Genomic DNA, 11,696 nt, shown 5'->3' with positions numbered 1-11,696 from the left:
AGGGTGCCTGAATGAAACGTAATTGTACACCTAACCCTTAACTGTACCCCACAAAACCATTAAAAAAAAATCAGCAGTAAAGAAAATGACAAGTTCTTGTCCTCAAGGGATTTACATCCTGAATGGGAGTGATAAAAAATAAAAAAAATCAGTATATTATATCCATGACTGACAGTGTTATGTAGAAAAATAAAGTGAATCCAAATGGAACATTGCTCTGTACCAAAGAGGAGTAGAAAGGGACATGATATTTGTTGAGTTCACGATATTTTTCATGTGTTTTGTTTATATTTTTCTTGTTAATCCCCAGAAACCAGAGGTGTATTATCCTTATTTTTTTTTTTTTGAGTTGGAGTCTCACTCTGTCGCCCAGACTGGAGTGCAGTGGCCGCTCCCGGCCACCGCAGCCTCGACCTGCTGGGGTCCGGTGATCCTTCCACCTCAGCCTTCCAAGTAGCCGGAATTACAGGCATGCGCTACCACGCACAGCTGATTTTTTTATTTATTGTAGAGATGAGGTCTCGCTGCCCAGGCGGGTCTCGAACCCGCGGGCTCAGGCAATCCACTCACCTCAGCCTCCCAAGGGTGTGGGATTACAGGCTGAGCCACCGAGCCCAGCGAGATCAGGTACTCTTATTGATGAGGTGTGTCCTCCCTCCCTCCCCTGACAGTTTCCCACGACTGCCAATCCCTTTCTTATAGTATTAGGATAATTGTTCAAGGTCTTCTTATGAGTGAGAACATAGGGATTTTTTTAAACATTCCTGGAAAATAGTTTCACTTGAGATGAGTGAGATTGCCGTAGGAGCTTGTAAGAGGATTAGCGTGGTAGCCGTGATAACCTCCCTTACTGTCCTCTGTGTACAGTCTTGTCGCCACATGTAAACACACACTCAGGGTGGTGAAGAGGCTTGGAGATTGTCCTAGCCAGGCATGCTGTGCAGATTCGTATAGAAATGCATTTCTATAACACGCAGAACCATGGTCAGGGGCACCGCCATGGTTCTTCACCTAGGCACCAACCTTTCTACCTCTGAATGCTTCTGCTTAATTTCACTTCGTGATCTAAGGTGGGAAGAGCTGAATAGCCCCAGGTGTTCAATGTGGAATATCTAGCCTTTGGCATAAGACTAAGATTGGGTAGCATGGGTCTGTCTCGGCAGTTTAACCTGGGTTTAGCAGAGGATGTGGGAGACTGGACACCAGCACAGCCCAGGTCTCCAGCCCTGAAGATGCCCGGAGTCAACCTACCAGCAAAGGAGTTTCTCCTCAGTGTCTTTGGTTCTCTGGTGGGGGCAGGAGGAGATACCATTGCCTAGTTAGTGTCTGGCTACAAAACTCTGAACACCATTGCCCTAGGGCATAGTAGGGGAGGCCTGAGGTCATGGACAGTCTTCCTGGGTCCCTGTGGAAAAGGTCTGCAGCAAGTTGCAGGTGCCCTGTTTGGCATGCTGCGAAGGTCACCTGGTCATGCCTGGGACACTCCAGGTGTGAAGGAGAGAGGCAAGACCACTGCCACATACTCCATCTCCCACGGCTTCTGTCTGTGTGTTGTCCTGACATTGTCTGCTTAGTACAAGCCAAGCTACTAACTTGATCTCATCCTTTGCATCTTAAACATTTCATTAAAACTTCCCTGGAATATCAGTAATATTAGCTTATATTCATTAAACTATCTACTTTGGGCCTAACTTATAGCCTTGGAAATTTAAAGTAGACAAGCATCAGAAAGAATTTCCTTATCTCAGTGCATGGGAAGGCATAAGAGTTTGTTATCCAGATGAACTGTGTTCTTCCTAAAGGTTTTTGGTGAGGTTCTGTTTGCCATCTCTCGGTGATGATTTAAGCACTGTCCTGCCTGGTAACTACACTTGAAAACCACACGGGATCATTGTGTGACGCATTTCTGGGCTCAACATCTCATCAATCTTTTCTCTGCCTTGTGTGGAAACATAAATTTGTGTTCCTACCTGGCTGCTCTGAACTTCAAACTGCAACTGGTCACATTTCTCCACACTCCCTGAATAAACCATATCATGATTTATAAAGCACTTTGGAAACAGACTCAAAGCTTCCGAGGAGGGTCTGGGGAAGATACACTCTCCCAGGAACCACCAAAATCAGAAGCATCTAGAGCTCAGATGGGCTGTGCCAGGGTGTGTGTGTGTGTCTGTGCCCTGGAGAGCCTCGCACCTGCCAACATGAGCCCCGGTCCTGAAGACGTGGCCATTCACCATCCCTGCCTTCACAACCAGACATTGAGAAGATCAAACTTTTTTTTTTTAACATGATGGCAAATGTCTTTCCCTAAAGCTTCAGATGAGCAAGCAAATAAAGGTCAGACTTAGGTTTAGGAAGAAATAAGATAGTGACAGAGTTGACGGGCCAGCGGCCTTCAGCTGTATTTGCTTGGTGAAGGCGTGGGGTACAGCACGAAGGGAGACACCGTGGAAGATCAGAGGGAGGCAAGGGGTGGAGAATCGGGAGAAAATGCCAATGGGACTGGCAAGTACTCATTTTGAAAGATATCTGTGTCCCAGGCAGAGTCGGTTCCGGAAAGTATACGTGAACCATGGACATTTAACGCAGAAGCTAAGTGAAGAACTGGAAATACAACTTCACCTAGGTGAAAGGACGGAAAAGACGATTTTTAACTGTAGACTGGGTAATAACCTACCTTTTCTGTGAGTCGGGGTCTCATTCTGCTGCCCAGGCTAGACTGCAATGGTATGATCACGGCTCATTGCAGCCTCGACCGTCTGGGCTCAAGCAATCTTCCCATGTCAGCCGCTGGAGTATTTGGGACTACAGGCATGCACCACCATGCCTGGCTTGCTTTCTTTCTTTCTTTCTTTCTTTCTTTCTTTCTTTCTTTCTTTCTTTCTTTCTTTCTTTCTCTCTTTCTCTCTCTCTCTCTCTCTCTCTCTCTCTCTCTCTCTCTCTCTTTCTCTCTTTCTCTCTTTCTCTCTTTCTCTCTTTCTCTCTTTCTCTCTTTCTTTCTTTCTTTCTTTCTTGAGATGGGTCTCACTATGTTGCCCAGGCAAGTCTCAAACTCCTGGGCTCAAGCGATCCTCCCTGAGACAGGCCAGGTGCAGTCTGACCTCGGGGCCTTTGCACAAATCCTGTGACTCCTTCCCTCACTTCTTTCAGGTCCTCACTCAAAAGGTCAGCTTCTCAGTGAGGCCTCCCCTGGTCATCCTAGCTAAAATTGCAGCAATACACACACACACACACACACACACACTAAACACCCTCCACCTCCGTATCCTCCTGTATCTTTCTCCTGAGCACTCTGGAACAAGCCACATGCAGTATGTGTTTATCGTGTTTCTCGTCTATCTCCCCCACTAGACAGCAAGCTCCTTGGTACAGGGACGTTGTGGATTTGTTGTATGACTACTGCTCTCTGGCAGCAAGACGTGGTGTCTGGCATGCAGTCGGTGTTCAATAAATATTTGTTGGATGACTGAAAGATTAATGAATAGGGGGATCCTTTCTGCATGTTCCCTCGTGCACCTGTGTTTTGGAGCACCCCTGAGCACACCCAGCTCTCATCCCTTCCTCAGCCACACCAAGTCTCCCTCTTTGGAGAGCACAGCCGGAAGGTAGTATGAGTGACCAACACCAGAAAACTCCTTCTGACGGACCATCGGGTGGGTGGGTCATCCAGTTGGCAAATAAAGCGCAGAACATTAGGTTCCACAGGGTGGCAGGAGAAATCCCAAAGGTGAAAAGCCTCTGTTCCAGCAATTTCCAAACTCTTCCCACCAGCTTCCCGCTTAAAAGACCAAAGTGATGGAAGTCACGTCTAAGAAAAGGGGATTCCCCAGAAGTCATTCCGTCTTCGGCCACAAGACGTGGGTGCGAAGAGACGGGAGGGGCCGGTCCAGGGAGAAGAACGAGATTCTGAGCCACGGGAGGTATTGAGCCTCCTGAGTGTTGTTCCAGTGAAGCACTGGAGAGGAGACAGGCAGGTTTAACATGGACAGCAACTCTGACGCCGCCTGCCTGTGGAGTGCCTCTTTTGGCGTCGAGATGCTAAATGAAAGAAATCGAGTTTCCTATTATTTTTCCCCTTCCCTGCCTTAGAATTCATGAATCTGTGAAAGTCATTTAGAGCAATCCTTTATAGTCTGAAAAGAAGGTTTCTGCAGAATTCTAAGCATCACGCGTAAGAAGGAATAAAAGATGTGAGACAGACATGCGCGTCTTCTCCAGCCGGTGCCGTGAATACTCTTAAGAAGCGCCTGCTTGCTGTCCTGAATATGCCAATCTTGGCATACCCGTTTGTCACCTTGCGATCGTGCAAAACTTTTTTTTTAATCTTTATTTTAAAAATTCATGCCAATCCCTAGTTACTTCAGCTGCTTCTTTAAATTCCTTGCTCAAGATTAATGTCACCCCGCACTGTGGAACATTCATGAAGACAGGCACCCTGAATAACTCCGGTTCCCCTCCCCTGCTCCGGCTGCTGCCCCTGGCTTCTACCTGCTGGCATCCTCTCTCTTCCCACGTCATCACAGGGCACACAGTTCACGTCTCTTCTATCAGTTTACAGGAAAAGACATTCAACACAGGAGGTGTGTTATCTCAAAGGCCACCTGAGGATGTGAAGGTGCCTCTTTCAAAGAACTTCTTGTGAGTGCAGCTGCTGTGTCATGCAGGGTAAATGCAGGCACTTTCTGCGCAATGACTGTGGCTCCCTCCCTGTGTTCTCCTGGGAGAACCAGAGCCCTCTTTCCCAAATTCCTCTGCAAACTACAAAGGGAGGTTGTCCTCTCATCCACCTGGACAGTTTCCAGCTAGGCAGGGAACTGTTTGCCATTTCAGTGCTATGTGTCATCAAACCAGATCTTTACATTAAGCACTCATCCTGAGACAACTTGTCATCCTGAGTATAGTTCCAGCTACTCAAGAGGCTGGGACAGGAGGATTGCTTGTGCTCAGGAGGAGTCTGAAGCTGCAGTGAGCTGATCATGCCACTGCACTCCAGTCTAGAAGACAGAGTGAGACTCCATGTCAAAAAATATCAATCAATTAATCAATCAAACAACCACCCTATCTGTGACATTCTGCTATAGCAGCACAAAACAGACTAAGGCATTTGAGAAACAGCAATAAACATTTAAGAATTCTGGGGTTATTTTTACCAAAAGCCTTTCTTAAGAAACTGCTGGAGAAGAAGCATTGGAAAACTAAGAGCTATTTGATAGAAACTGGCTGTAAGAATTATTAGTTTATTTCAAGACTCTGGTATGTTTAGTGAAATAAAGATTTAGACACAGCCTGTATGTTAGCTTTATAAAAATTAAGATGCCGGATTTTGAATGTATATGCTTCCCAGTGAGGGCCTGCAAATTTTAATGTGAAGCTGTGACTTTACATATTTAATATTGAACAGATAGTTTGATAAGTATATGTGTTTGTGGAATATATATTCGGACAACAGATTTTTAAATAGACTATGAGTAATAAGAAATAGCAACACTATTTATCCAAAAGTCTGAATTTTAATATTAGATAATAATTATGTTAAAGATTAGCCTCTCTGAAGTGGTTCTTGCACCTTTCAGTGTATGCATGTTAATAATAAAAACATCTTGGCCATTAAAAAAAGAAAGAAACTGACTATAAGGATAGAAGAACATACAAATGTTATATGATCTGACAATGTAGAAATAACCCAGGAAACAGTTGGAGAAAGTAAGTGGAAAGCATAATAAGTTTACTGATCGTCCCATAGGTGTTAATTAGGAGTAAAGGAATATTGCATATGCTTAGACACTGAGGGGAGTGGAAGAAAAGGGATCGTAATTGTAGCCAACTTTGAAATTTCTTAGAGAAGGGTATACTTAGGCACCATCTAAAAATGGAAACTTTAGATATTATAAAGAACATTAGTATAAAGGCAACCCATAGAGAAAAACACAATCCATGTTAAATACTAAAGGTTAGAAAGAGAAAATAGCCTACATAGTAAGAGATCTTCTAGATAACAGTCAATATATAATAAATCAGTGTGTCAGAGCTGAGATCAAACGTATAAATAAATGTGCTGAAAGAAAAAGATTCAGATTGGCTAATAAAGGAAATCTATTTCTCTACTGTATATGAGACATACTTAAATCAAAATAATTCAGAAGGATTAAAAATAAAAGAACATACATAAATATGCCAGGAAGAGTCAAGCAATAAGAAAGCAGGGACTGGACCTTCATAGAAAACAAGGTGGAATATAGGGAGAAAAAATGTTAAAATATTAAAAGAGGCCAAAAAAGGCATTATGATATCAAAGTCTGAAATTCATTGAAAACAACATACATAACTAGGAAAATGCAGGAAATCATCAGAGAATGGACAGAAACACACCAATAATAGGACCAGCACACCTCTTTTAAACCAAGAAAGAAGAGTTGAATCTAAAGAACCTAAGCTGTGTAATCAATAATGTAGATCTATTACACATCTCTATGAACGATTTTTTGAATTTTCTTTCGAGGGCACAGATTTAAAATATGTTGATGTTATAAACAAATTAGATTTTGAGCATATATAAAAAGATATCCAAACCTAAAATTAAACAAATAAATATCCTAATCTTAAACTTGAATTGGAAATTTCAATGTCAACTACTTTCTAAAAATACCCATTTTGAAACTTTGTCCACTGGAAAAGTCTGGAATCCAATCTCAGTGAGCACAACTAGCTCTTAATTATAATCTCTAGCATTCTTCTCTAACAGGAACTATGGATTCTTGGGAAAATAGCTGACTCTAGGTGTGGGACAGGACATGTGGAAGATGGGCTGAAATATTTTGTTTCTCTAGAAAGCAGGAAGAGAAGAGAGCTAATCATGTCAAAAGGATGTAGGAGTCACCTTGGAAGGATTCCACTTGCCATAGATGAGACAGTATGAATATCAAAAAAGGTGACCCCATTAATTAAAACATACTGACTACACCAGAAGTTGTGAATTTATAATGATACTTTTTAATATTTTTTTTCTTTATTTTAAAGATATGGGGTACAATTCAGGGTTAGGTAGATAGATGTTCATTATGCAATTACCCTGGTTGATGAGGTGTGCCCCTCCCTCCCCTGGCAGTTTCCCCTCAACTGTTAATCCCACCCCCTCTTCCCTGGCAGTTTCCCACTACTGTCAATCCCTTTCTTATAGTATTATGATAATTGTTCAAGGTCCGCTTATGAGTGAGAACATATGGTATTCTTTGTTGTTTGTTTCTATGATAGGTCACTGAGTATGAGAGACTCTAAATCCATCCAAGTTGCTGTGAAGCCCATATGTCTGTCCTTCTTTATGGCTGCATAATATTCCACTGTGTATATGTACCACTTTTTTTTATCCAGTCCAGCTTCAATGGGCAGCCATTGAAATATATGGTTCCATATTTTTGCTATTGTGAATAGAGCTGCAACAAACATACGTGTGCAGGTATCTTTTTAGTAGAATGCCTTGAGCTCCTCCAGGCATATTCCCAATGGGGAATTACTTGGTCATATGGAAGGTCGATTTCTAATTCTTTCAGAAGTTGCCACACTGTTTTTATAATGATACTTTTTAAAAAGGAGGTAAGATAGAAAGAGAGAGAAAATAAAACTCACTGGACACCACCGGCAGTTGCAATGGCAACTGAAAGCTGATATTTAAAGGGAAACAATCAAGTATTTTTCTTGACTTTCTGCTGTAATATATATCTCAGGGTATCCAAAGAGCCTTAATAATTGAGGAGTCTGTCATACAGATAATGATTCAAAAGGATATAATTCTTTAAATCAACATTTTACAACATCTAATGCAATAACTGATTCAAGCAACGGTTGATTTTCACTGGATAATAAAATCATCTGATGAAGTATGAATGATAAACTTTACAATAAAATCATCAGACTACATCACTCATCCATTTAAGCATCACGGAATCACACACACACGTTTTTATATGATATGATGCAATGTGAAGGCATGTTAGACAAGCCGGGAAATCAAGTACTATCCCTGAAATATTCTTCTTATAATACAAACAAATAAATAAACACATAAACAAACACCTGACACTGAATTTAGTCCAGGCTTTAACTCTTACTTGAGTCTATAGAAAATTCAGGAGTTGAGAAATATTTAAATAGCACCTCAAGTCAAATCTAGAAGGTAGAAATCTAATTTCTTCAGTAAATCCATGGGAGAGAACCAGGGAGGGAGCATGGCTGTTCAAGATGGCAAGATACTTACAAGGCTCAAGTGCCATGAGATGAAACTTGATTGAACCATGAATGGAATAAACTACAAAGAAAGACTTTTAGACCATCAGGGGAATGTAAATATGGACCAGATACTAGATGATATTAAGTAATTAATATAATTATTGTTAATTGTTAATGTGTATATATATAAAAGAACTCATTCTCTCTCTCTCTCTCTCTCTCTCTCTCTCTCTCTCTCTCTCTCTCTCTCTCCCCCCTCTGTCTGTTTTTCACTTTGAGAGCTTACTAAAGTATTAGGGGTGAAATGACATGTTATGTGGTATTGACACTAGAATTCTCCAGCAAAATTGGGAGATTGGGAAATAAATAGATGAAGACATACTGCAAAATGCTGATGGTTTTCCAGGTTCAGTGAAAGGCTCATAGAAATTTTCACAATAAAAAAGTGTTTTTAAATGCAATGCTTTTGAAGATACATGGGAACATAGTAACTATGGAGAAAGAGAAAGGATAGGCGTGCTTTTTGGTGACCATATCATTTTTATTTTCCTTGCACCCTAGAACTAAAATCATTATTTTGAAACATATCATCATATCATGTTATGGTGAAATGGCATAAAGCTTCAATAATATAATATTTCACTCGAAGTTTGTATTTAGGATATTTATTGGCTCTATCTTAAAACCAGTGTGGAATAACATGAGAAAAGATGCTGAATAACATACAAGCAGATGGCACTTTGTTGTCTACCAGGATATGGTCTCTCTCTTTCTCTCTCTCTTTCTCTTTCTCTCTCTCTCTCTCTCTTTCTCTCTCTCTCCCTCCTTCACACACCGCCCCCCAAGGGTTGGAGCACTGATTATTAACTAGAGGACCTTCCTTTTTCTCACTGGTAAATAAAATCACTTTTGATAAAAGTTATAGAATAACTCAAATGCTTACTATAATCAGTTTAATCCTTCAGAAGTGCATGAAACATATGTTCCAATTATTCATCATTTAACTAAATAGTAATAGAAGCCACACTGGTGACAGAGAGAGAGAGAGAGAGAAGAGAGAGAACTAAAAAAAATCACTATTGAACCAGGCACAGGGGAGAGTCTAATCACCTCAACAAAAATTGCTCTGCAGAAATCTGAGTTAATTATTAAAAGGTCAAAGCAATCAGTTCATTTTCTGGTATAAAAAATAATGCTATCTAGGGGAAGTTAAGTAGCCAGCAATCATGAAATAGATTTTTGAATTATAAAACTATTTAAAACCCTGAGACACACAAGTCACATAATGGTCACACAGTTAAGCAGATGTCTAAGGCAGGGCTTCTCAAATTCACCTAGCTTGTCCCCACAGGGTACTTAACCACATGCCAGGAATACACAGGACCACGAGAAACAGCAGCATATTCCAGAACATCAATTGTACTCAAAGTTTAGTAGGCAAAATAACGTCCTATGAAAATAACATTGCTACAGAATAGATAGGTTGTGGAATAGAAAGCACTCTGTGTGACTTTTTTTTTTAATAAAAAGAATACTCCGAGAAAACATTGCACTTTCATCTGAGATTGCTGGCTCCCAGAAATAAATTCAGCATCACTGTTTTCAGCCCGGCCAAATGGAAAAGTTTGAGGGTCACCAGCCAAGAAAGGCCTGGATGCGTGAAATGGACTCTCCTCCTTCAAGATTTTCAAACTCCCAATGATCAGGCCCCAAGAGATAGGCTGTCCTTAACTAAAATGCACAGGAGACTGAGATCAACACCAACATGCCCCCTGTTGATTGACAATGAGAATGTCAATGTCACAAGCCAGAACTTCACGTGTGAATGAAATCGGTGTGTCTGACTTCAAAAAACTGTGTGGCATCTGATGTTCATTGGACACCTCTTTATTGATCTTGCGTGAGAAATCACTGTCCAAGGAAACAGAAAACATAAAAGCCATCTATCAGCACCTTCTCTTAAGCAGATTACACAGGAGTCAAAAAGTTGTTTGATGAACACAGAATCAGAACAAAGGCGAAGAGGATGTTTCTCATCATCAGGAATGCCAACAGGTGTGTTGCCAGAAAGAGCAATACTCCACATCTGTTGGCTGCGGAACCCTCGGCTCCGCCCCAGGACAACCCTGCCACTGAGCAGGGAAGGGTTGGAGTCTCTGGTGACCTTGGGCCGCATTTGAATGGCACTGCCGGCACTTTCTTCTGCCACCTTTCTCTGCCTTTCCATAACTGAACATCCCTTCACCAGCACAATTCTCCTTTTTTCTGATCCCTGTGGAGCTTTGCAGACCATCCTGTCTCTTTCAGGAGCCGTGACTGCTCTCTGGCCCGTCAAGCTCTCATTTTCATGCCTCTCTTTCCATTCAGCCAATATTCATGGGGCAGGCACTCTGCTGATCACGGAGGAGTGGTGAGCACTTCAGACGCAGCCTTTGCTCTCCCGTTGCTGACAGACTAGTGAACTCTAGTGAGGACCAGCTACTTGCATCATTTTGAGAGAGAGACGCCTCACTCCCAGGACACTGACTAGATGCTAGGACTCAGGAGACCTTCTTCAATGTGCACAATAAGCTTCTGAGAAGACCGCATCTCCACAACCACGGCAAGGCAGACCACAAGAGAGATGGAACGTGCAGTTCCGGTGCCCCCAAGAAAGAGCAAATCCACAGTTCATCTCCTTACATTAATAGGTTACTGAAGTCCGGGCGTGGTGACTCAAGCCTGTAATCCAAGCACTTTGAAAGCCCGATGAGAGAGGACTGCCTGAGTTCAGGGATTCGAGACCAGCCCAGGCAACTGGGTGAGACCTCGTCTCTACAATAAATCAAAAAGTAAGCCAGGCATGGTAGCACATACCTGTAGTTCCAACCTCTTAGAAGGCTGAGGTAGAAGGATTGCCTGAGCCCAGCGGGTCGTGTGGTGGCCGAGATAGAAGCTACGCGCTAAATAAAACAGGGAAACTGAATATGGAAAAATAAATTGCTTTCAATCATTTCAGACTCAACCGTGACATTCTGAGTGAACTAATGGAGGATGACTGGTTCAAGTTCACATCTAGCCCTCAGTTAAACAGAGCAGAACAGTGCAAAATTCCCTATTTTTCAAATACTCTTTCTTCTTCCTCTTCCTTTCTTGCTCTCTTCAAGTGAATTACAAAATGGCTTACAGAACTTAAAAGCAGACTGATCTTGCATTCCGCTGACTGTAGGAGCCCTGTGAATTGTCCTGCTCGGTTCTTAAATGCTTGGAAAGGTTGGCTGTGACTAGTTAAGTTGTACCGGGAGAACCAAATCTTGGCTCATTTCTGTCACGGGGTAGCCAAGGGCAGTGAGGAATTTACCCAACTCAGATTAGATAAGAAAACAGATTTATTGAGTATGTTTGCAAGGGAGCAACAGGCAGAACAGTGGTATAGGGACGTCTACATCAAAACACCAGTGGCTTAAGGTGTTACCCAGTGGAGTTTGATCTCC

The 11,696-nt window shown here is 42.0% G+C and overlaps 1 protein-coding gene across 1 annotated transcript in view; it reads left to right on the top strand.

Moving 5' to 3' along the window:
• GALNTL6 (polypeptide N-acetylgalactosaminyltransferase like 6) overlaps nucleotides 1-11,696 on the top strand; it is a 217,525-nt gene that overhangs the window by 151,629 nt on the left and 54,200 nt on the right. The window lies entirely within an intron of this gene.

Source organism: Carlito syrichta, unplaced genomic scaffold (assembly GCF_000164805.1).
Source record: "Carlito syrichta isolate Samal-C Ts95f unplaced genomic scaffold, Tarsius_syrichta-2.0.1 Scaffold303317, whole genome shotgun sequence".
Taxonomy (NCBI): Eukaryota; Metazoa; Chordata; class Mammalia; order Primates; family Tarsiidae; genus Carlito; species Carlito syrichta.
This window is presented reverse-complemented; position numbering and strand designations above follow the sequence as displayed.